General features: G+C 42.7%; 1 protein-coding gene and 1 non-coding gene across 2 annotated transcripts in view; both read right to left on the reverse strand.

Moving 5' to 3' along the window:
* Positions 1-9,525, reverse strand: part of Men (NADP-dependent malic enzyme) — a 194,884-nt gene that overhangs the window by 147,560 nt on the left and 37,799 nt on the right. The window lies entirely within an intron of this gene.
* Positions 2,295-2,366, reverse strand: TRNAG-UCC (transfer RNA glycine (anticodon UCC)). The gene has a single exon. It is a non-coding gene; the product is annotated as a tRNA-Gly (tRNA).

Genomic DNA, 9,525 nt, shown 5'->3' on the forward strand with positions numbered 1-9,525 from the left:
GCCCGAGATAACTTGGGCATCGGGTTAAGGAATAAAATATTTGAGGTATGCCAGGCAAACGAGTTGCATACAGCTGCCAGTCGTCTTGCACGCCACGGGCAACTTTTTGTTGTTTTGCAATTAATGTTTATTGTTTCGCAGTTAACGATAGTGTTTCTAAATTACTACACTCTGATTTGCAAAGTTGCAGAGCACCTCCAGAAACCCCCCTTCCATTATTCGCGATAAAGAAATCCTCACGCACATCATTTTTCCGAGTTCGAAAGAAAGGCCGCAAAATACGAAAACAACACGTACCAGTGCATTCGCGCGCCACGATTGTGTGCGCAGCTCTGAATCATAATTTAATCAATCAAAATCAGCTGTGACCGCGACTCGACGGCCGCAGCTGTTGGCAATGGTTGCATCGTCACTTGCGCCGGCTGGATGACGCGGTCGAACCTTACATTTATTGTCTAATGTCAACATTTAGTCCTTAACAGAATATAACCTGATTAACTAATAGATAACTGCAAAAAAATGCATGTGGTCCGTAAGGTGCCTTTCAGCAGTATGCAACTGGTTTTGCTACCTACCTCAAATATTTTATTCTTTAGAGCAGCTTCCTGCGGTTTAGTGACCATCTCCCTTTGTCTGTGCGCACCACCATGCGCACCACTGTCTGCGGGCTCTGGGAATCCAGCTGGACGGCGGATTCCCTCGCTGTCTCCCTCTATTTTTCCCTCCACCCCGTTCTCTTGTTCCTCGCATAAGAGGCCACGGCCGCTTTCCCTCATACTTCAATCGTTTCGCACTTCGCTCTTCACCTTCCTGTCTATGCGGGGACGCTATGGGGGACGTCCTCCATTAACTAAGCTGCTGTCCCCTCATCACGGACATAGCAGAGCGGCTTCCTGGCTACCCAAACTTTGTTTCCCCTGAAGACCTCCCTTCTTTATCTTCCCCCTTCGTTCTCGCGCATTGCTTATTTGCACTGTTGTTCGCATTTCATCTTTACTCCCACCTATCAATCACCTCCAATCCGCACCGACCGTTCTCAATCCAACGTTCCACTCTACAAGTCTTATTGTTGTCGGGGGCCCCAAATGGCCGATCTTGGTGGGCCGTGGCCCTGCCCCTGACATGTGGACATGGGGCTTACTTCTTGCTGGCCCATCGTGTACACATAGTATATATATATATATATATATATATATATATATATATATATATATATATATATATATATATATATATATATATATATATATATATATATATATATATATATATATATATATATATATATATATATATATATATATTTTTTTTTATTTCATTCTTATTGCTAATCCGTTTGTTAATAGTGGCTGTCAGGTGGACAGGCTTCTTTATTTTTTACTTGATAGGTTTCGCTTCTGCGTTGGTACGTACCTTTCCGTTTTGTTTTCTTTTCTTTCACTGGTTACACATCCTTTCCCCTGTATCTACCTGTTACGCTTCCTACTTTATTTTTCTCTGGCTTAATTTTTTTTTTCCGCTCAAATAGCGTTCTGCGTTCTTGGGCCTATTTACCTTCCCCCTCCGGATTTTTTTTTTTATTCCGCTCGTATTATATTCCTGGCTCCTTTTCCTTCCCGCAGTTCCCTGCACATTTCCTCCTGGTCATCTACAAGACCACGTCAAGCATATGGGCACGCTCACTTTAGCCTTGTTTGTTCGTTTTTTTTTTTTTTGCCCTTTCCTCTGTTCACTTTTCCCACCTGTAATTTGTACCATCTTTGTTTTCGCCTTCTCTAAATGGTTTTTCTTAGTTTTTTTTTTTTTTTATTGAGTGTGCACCTACCCCTTTCATGTTCAAATTTTTTTTTTTTTTTTTTGCCTCCGATAACCTCTGGCTTCGTGCGGGCTTTCTCTCACGTTTAATTAATTTTTCTATGCCTTGAAAGCTTTACAATAAAGGGTATCCTGTATATGGAGTCTCTAAGAAGAAAAGAAGGAAATTAAACTCCAAACACTTTTACTTTTCATCCTATAGCTAGTTTAATTGTGTCACAAAAAGACAAACAGAAATCACTGTCTGTGCCGGTCTTCTCTGCCGTCATTTCTAGCAAATGTTGGCTGGCGGTGGGTCGCACCGCCGGCCGCTCGCGCCTTGTGGTTCCCCTTGACACGCCATGATATGCTACACTGCTATGCTTTTTCTCGCATGGACCCAGACTTCGATGAGTCATCATCAGTCACTATCTCAGTAGGGCAATGAGAACGTGTCTTCGATTGGTTTAGTTTAACGAGATGAAAAGAAAAAAAAAAATTGCGTCGGCCGGGAATCGAACCCGGGTCAACTGCTTGGAAGGCAGCTATGCTAACCACTATACCACCGACGCCACATTGAACAATCCACAATATGATAATTTTACCAGCTTTGCCCTTTGTTCTGTGATGCAGCCAACGTTTTGTTATATTTTAGGCATTATAGTCACTTACTCCAAGGCGGTTGGTTCTGGCTCGTTGAAACCGTTCATTCATAAATATGCCTCACGGCCGTGCTCACGGCTGCCCACCGCCGTGACATCGGTATCGTGTACATCGGCTGGCTGGCCATGAAAGGCTCTTGCGATAAATGTCAGAAGATGGCGCCACGTACTTGCATATCTGGTGCAACGTGCCTCGCGCGAAATTTAGGCATACAGCGGTTCTGCTTTATCTGCGTCTCTCGTGTGCTACGAGATTGCTCTCCTACACATTATCTTCTATCTTTTTATCAGTCATACACACGAGTTCCGGCATTACGTAACTACCAGCTCTAAACAGCTCTAGTTCGAGGCTGCATAACTTAGCGCCACAGAAAACTGACAAAACAGTGCATGCCCACTTCGTAAAACAACTGCGAATGCTGTGGCCAGAGTTGAGGGAAGTCGTGCATCCCAAAACGCCTCAGGGCTCTCTTCGAGACATATCGACTGCCTTGTATATTAGCGACGCAAGCGTGTAAGAAATGGGCGTAGCAGTGCTCCGGAGGAGAATGCGATGCGTAAGCAAACGGTAATAGATGGATTGCATAAGCTAGTTTCGATATTCAGTGCTGGACTGGCTGTGCCGGTTTCGCTGGCACCAACAATTGTGACCATGAATCGCGATTGCCTATTGCGTGGCCATGTGGCTTACACAGCTACGCGTTGCTCCAGACAAGCCTGGTTTTCAAAAAAATAAATAAATAAACAATCTTAGAAACACGTTTTCTTGCAACCGCGGCGTACCTAATCACTAGTGCAGTGTCTTACATTGAAATATATTCAAGTGCAATAATTAATCTATAATGAAAGAAAAGACACTTGCATTAAACCAAAGATTAAGATATACATGCTAGTTGTACAAATGACTATAAGTACTCCGGGCTTAAGTGCAGGACAAAAGGTGCATTTTTCCTATGCAAGTACTTTTTGTCTGGACAGATCCCACAATGCCACATTTTCAACTGGCTAGTAACAGAAAAAGTACGAAATTTGTTGTTCTGTGCAAACTGAATGTTCACTTTACTATTGAAGCTACTTGCACATTGCTTTATTCTAAGCGAGGAAGAGCATACTTAGCATTTCTTAACCCAATCGGTAAGACAACAAATATGCGGCCATTCGGAACCAGGACCTTGAAACAAGTGAGGAGCACACGCCGTACGCCAGCTTCAGCTCTCGCCGCTCGAGCAACCCCGGTTCAAAAAAAAAAAAAAAAAAAAAATGCTTTCATTTTTTTTTTTTTTAATTTTTTACTCTGACTTGTCGCGATCGCCATGCTTGGGGGACGCCGATCTCGATCGTCTGCCAAAATCCGCTGACTCATGTGAGCAGGTCGCGACCACCTGTTGCGAGGTGCACCCTGTGGCTGCATGAGTGGTGTACCATCAATTGGTGTCTATGGCATGTACCTCGCACAAACTTTGCTTTTTCATTTAATGTTTCTTCAGCGTTAAGTAGGGCCTCAAATGTAATAATAATAATAATAATAATAATAATAATAATAATAATAATAATAATAATAATAATAATAATAATAATAATAATAATAATAATAATAATAATAATCAATCAATCAATCAATCTTTATTTAATGTGCGCAGGAACAACCATGTGGTCTTTGTGCTGCAGCACAAAAAAAAAAAAATGAAAAAGCACAAACATGTTTACACACACAGAGAGAACACAAAAAAAAGAAATAAATAATACATGAAATGAAACTGAGACGAAAAGTATTACGGAAATTAAGCAAACAATGAGTATCATCACTTATATACACAGTGAGAGAATTTTTTAGCACACCAGGAAATAAAGGAAAAAAAAAAAAAAAAGAACGGTAGGTAGAAGAGGGGAAAAAAAAAAAAAACAGATGACTGACATTGATTATAGTAATATAGAAATATACATAAAATAAACAACCATTCCAGGCGCAACAAGTGCATGGTACTTAAAACACAGGCTAGAAATACAGAATAATACAATAAAGAAGTAAAATTGAACAAGGGACAGTAAGATTCGAATATAAAGTTTAAAGTTGAAATATAAGCAAGAAACGGATAAAAAGTAGTTCAAGATACAGACAGCATTGAACAGGAGAAAAAGCAAAAAGTGAAGTAAATACAATTTAAGGCTAGAAAGTGGGAGTTATATGTGATAAAGTACTATTTAGAATACAACGCTACGAACATCCAATGTAAATGAACAGAGCGAGTTTTGGAAGATGTCAAGGTGAGGACAAAAAGAGTTAAATAACCACTGCATCCTGTCCAGAGGGGAGTGGGAATGAAGAGGAGAAACCTGAAATGGTCTGAATTCCCTCATGCTCTTTCGCGGAACGCGCAGTAGGATGTACTCTAAGAGCTGAGGGCACATAATGTGGCCATGAAGGAGTTTGTACAGAAATATGATATCAAGTCTGATACGACGGCAGTGAAGGGAAGGAAGATTCAGTTGGGCGCTCCTGGTGGAGCGAGAGGGGGAAGTTACAAAAGGAAAGCGATAATGAAATATCCGTAAAAATTTTTTTTGTACTCTGTCAACCTTGTCCAAGTTCGATTTGCAAGTGCCATTCCAAACAACCGACGCATACTCCAAGACCGGGAGGCATATGGACAGGTACAGTTTTAGGAACGGAAGTGGAGTATGGAACTCTCTCGAAAGTCTGCAAACGAATCCGAGTGTGCGCATAGCCCGCTGAGCAATGCGTTTAGTGTGAGAGGAGAAGCTGAGGGTGCGGTCAAAAAGTACACCAAGGTCATTAATTTCGTCAACCCTATCCAACAGCACAGAATTGACAGAATAATGGTAGAGAAAGCTATGTGTTTTACGAGTAAAGGACACAACCCTAGTTTTGGAAGAATTGAGGGTAAGTCGATTCATCGCACACCAATCAGAAAAAGCAGATATGTCCGATTGCAACAACACGCAATCTTGAAAAGAATGTATTACCTTGAATATTTTTATATCATCAGCATAAAGAAGAAACGAGGAGTTCTTTATCGCCGAGGAAACATCATTAATAAAAACGGAGAAGAGAAGCGGGCCTAGTACTGAACCTTGAGGAACTCCACTCGTTGCAGGGTAAACGAAAGAAGTCTGTCCATTGACACTGACAAAGCAGAAGCGATCAAGGAGATAGTTGCGTAGGAGGGCTACGAGAGAGACTTCAACGCCAGAGAGTAGAAGTTTTTCAAGAAGTAGAAGTTTTTCAAGAAGTTTTTCAAGAAGTAATAATAATAATAATAATACTTTACTTTTTCCTTTAATACAAGGAAAGGAAAGGAGCAGCCGCTAAAAAGCTGCTTCGAAGAGCAGCTTGCTATAAGACGGTATTTTACCAGCTGTCCATTGTAACAACCCGCACCTTCAGATAACAGCCGGGGCAGCTGTTATCTGAAGGTGCGGGTTGTTACAATGGACAGCTGGTAAAATACTGTCTTATAGCAGCAAACAACTTGAAAGCAGCAAATGAACAGTGACAGAGTAACGAAAGTCCCCCGGCAGTAAGCAATTTTCAATAAAACATCGCCAAATGCGTTATTTTCCAGTTGGTTCGGTAAGAAGATCGCGGCCAACAATTAATGGCCAGTGTTCTCCAACTCAGTGACGCAGGAAGCAGGAAGTGTATTTTCAGTGTCTGCGCGTGGGGGAAAAGAGAGAGGCTAGAAAAAGTTCCTCATTGGATTCTTTTTTTTTTCATTCTTCAAATACTTGTTCCGTAGTGGCTCACTCTCTGCCCTTTCTCACAGTTCCACACGGAACGAAACCAGCACCAGCCTTTTTTTGTTATTGATGTTAAAGTTGACGTTCTATAAAAACCAAAATGATACCTATAGCATCTCTAATCCTTGCCTGTTTTAGTGTTTTGAGGGTGTCTTCAAAGCAATATATATTATATATATATATATATATATATATATATATATATATATATATATATCTGCTCATCCTCTTAAACTTCCTATACGTAGGAGCTTAGTCCTATCTCTCCATATGACTTCCTGCCTTGCTGGTTATATGACTGAACCCCTACATATAGAATATTTAGAAGATAAACTCTGACCCCCCCTCCTCTCGTTTCGGCGTCCCTGCTCCTACAATGCCTCCACAGCTGGAACCAGTTGAAATTTCACCACTCAATTCCCGTGGCTCAAAGTAGAAGGCGTTTACTTAAAGCAACGTGATCAAAAGAGACATTTACTGCCCGCAGTGTCAGATGCCGACGGACTGCGGCGACCAGACTGCGGTCGACGGCGGGGCTGGGCGTCGTCGGCTGCGCGCGCTTCGGGAGCGTCTACTGTCGCTGAAGCCTGTGCAGCGTTTCCTCGACTGGTACGGACAGTTCTGGGGCGCTGATGATGAAGAGCGTCGGCTACACGAAGCGGACGCAGATGACGGCTTTGTCAACTGGTTCTGCCTGCCTTTCTGCACGCGCAGGCCGGCCTTCGCCAAGACGGACGAACTCATCGGGGGGCCCGACGATGCCAGATCATTCCGCGAAAAGTGAATAAAAAGGGTGCAGCAGACCTGCCACGCACTAATGTAGTTCCTTTTGTTGAAATATTTATATTACGCGTCACAAGACGTTTCCCAGGTAATAACGAAACATTACAGCAATGTTACCCATTTGTTCCAACCGAACGTTATTTTGGTTTCATTAGTCCTTTCTTTTCTGATATCATAGAAATGTTACATATAAAGGTTATGTAAAATTTTCAGTAAACATTTAAGCAACATAAATTTAACATGTATGAATATAAATGTAATATTGAAAATGATGAAGCAACCTTGCCCGATCATGTAGACCCACTACTTGTAATGGTACACAACTTGCACGCTTTACAAAAAAAACCGCAATATAATGCAAGTCCATAATATATCGCTACAGCTCCTACAATCACCTCTGAACAACCAGAATAAGCAGCTGTTTACGTGGGCCTGACAGTGGGGGTAGAGTTGAGTTCAGTGGGCTCGATTACAGTAACCCGGCCCTACCGGGTTTACTTGAATCCGACCCGACGGCCACTTTTCGATGGAGGCGAAAAGCAAGGCGCCCGTGTGCTGTGCGATGTCAGTGCACGTTAAAGAACCCCAGGTGGTCGAAATTTCCGGAGTCCTCCACTACGGCGTCTCTCATAGCCTGAGTTGCTTTGGGACGTTAAACCCCACAAACCAACCAAACCAACCATCGTTTAGATGAACGGCGATTAGGGTGGCGCCTCGCGTCGAGGCTAAGAACTATCAGACAGCACTCGATTCTGTTTTTCTTTTTCTTTTTTTGTGGCCCGACTCAACTTGACCGTGTTTACAGTCTTCCTGCTGATGGCATACTGGATCGAAATATAGCTATGCGTGCACTTTGTGGCAGGCATCATATCAAAGATTTAATTTCAAAGAAGTGTTATTTAAAAATACTTTTAATAGAAGAAATGGTTCAAAAGTGCTGGGAGTCGGTGCTTGAAATATATTTTATTGTCATGTTGTGCACGGTGGTAACACGAGGAGAGGAAGAGGAGAATTAGAAAGAAGTGCGGAGGCAGAAGAGGAAGAAGAAGAAGAGAAGTAAAGGAGCGCGTACACGAGCGTGTTCGATGGTTCTTCATGAATCTTGTTCGGGGTTTTGTTTCTTTGTGGCAATCCTCGGGACAAAAGCCTCTGGAGGGGGCCTGCGCACCACGCCCACAGACATGCACCCGCAGCATCGACGACAACATCGGATTCGGCGTCGCCGCGCACCGACAGGCGAGTACAACCCTTCGCTTGCCTCCGAACACGGGTAAACCACCCTGGGCCCTTAATTCCATCACAGTCATGTTGTTTATATCCAACGTTATAAACCAACGTATATAAACGTTGGTTTATATAGTTATGAATGAAACATTATATTACCGTTTAGAAGATTATACAAAATAAAATTTATTTGCAATATTAAAATGATGCTCAAAATACAAAATAAACGTATATATTACTGTAGCGTTCAAAAGTCGACATTAATATAATGTTGCTTTTGACTGTTCTACTAATGTATGTGTATGCCAAGGTTAGGCAACATTGAGGCTACTTACGTAGCACTTTTCTAACATATTATTTTATGTTCGGTCAAGGGCTACACATCCGATGTTTCCGTCTCTCCCGTGTTTATTCCACAAAAGGAAGATTCCCAAGGACTGTTCCCAAGGACGCGGGATCGAATCCCGGCCTCGGCGGCAGCTTTTCGATGGAGGCGAAAAGCAAGGCGCCCGTGTGCTGTGCGATGTCAGTGCACGTTAAAGAACCCCAGGTGGTCGAAATTTCCGGAGTCCTCCACTACGGCGTCTCTCATAGCCTGAGTTGCTTTGGGACGTTAAACCCCACAAACCAACCAACCAACCAACAAAAGGAAGATTGCCTCATCTTTATTTTACCGCCTGCCGACCGTCGCAGAGGCTTCACCGTTCACACACACGGCAGACAACTTTCGCCTTCGCGGCACTACCTAAAGAAAATTATAGCCGTGGTTGAACTGCACTTGACCCGATTAAGACGTGCAAAAGTCCTGTTTAGGCTGTAGCCTCATCTCAAAGAGCTGGGGAAGCGGCCCACGGAGGACCACATGTCATAGAAATTTCAGCGATAAGTGTGAGGCGAGTAAACTAGTCCAGAGATGGTGCACCCGTTTTAATTTAACCTCGTTTAGCCTGATCATGCAATTTTGCAGTGTCCTTGCAGAAATGAATTTCCCGCCACCCTTGCCATAAGCGGTTTGAATTGCTTACTGGCTAAGAAAGAGTTTTTTTATGGTTTGCTACCAAGCCTTTACTGAGGCGATAGAGAGGTGGAGAGCGAGGTAACGCCTAAACAATTTACGATGACAGTATGTGAAATAAAAATACTCCTTTTACCTGCCATCATTAAAGTTGCACTCCCACTGCACACTTTCGCCAGTTTTCGGAGAGGAAAATAGAACCTACCACAATGCCTCCCAAAGCATATCCATTGAGTCGATCCGATTGAGCTCGAAATCTACACCTGAATGAAATATGGCATTGCTTAG

Source organism: Amblyomma maculatum, chromosome 1 (genome assembly GCF_055883805.1).
Source record: "Amblyomma maculatum isolate TAMU_Amacu chromosome 1, ASM5588380v1, whole genome shotgun sequence".
NCBI lineage: Eukaryota > Metazoa > Arthropoda > Arachnida > Ixodida > Ixodidae > Amblyomma > Amblyomma maculatum.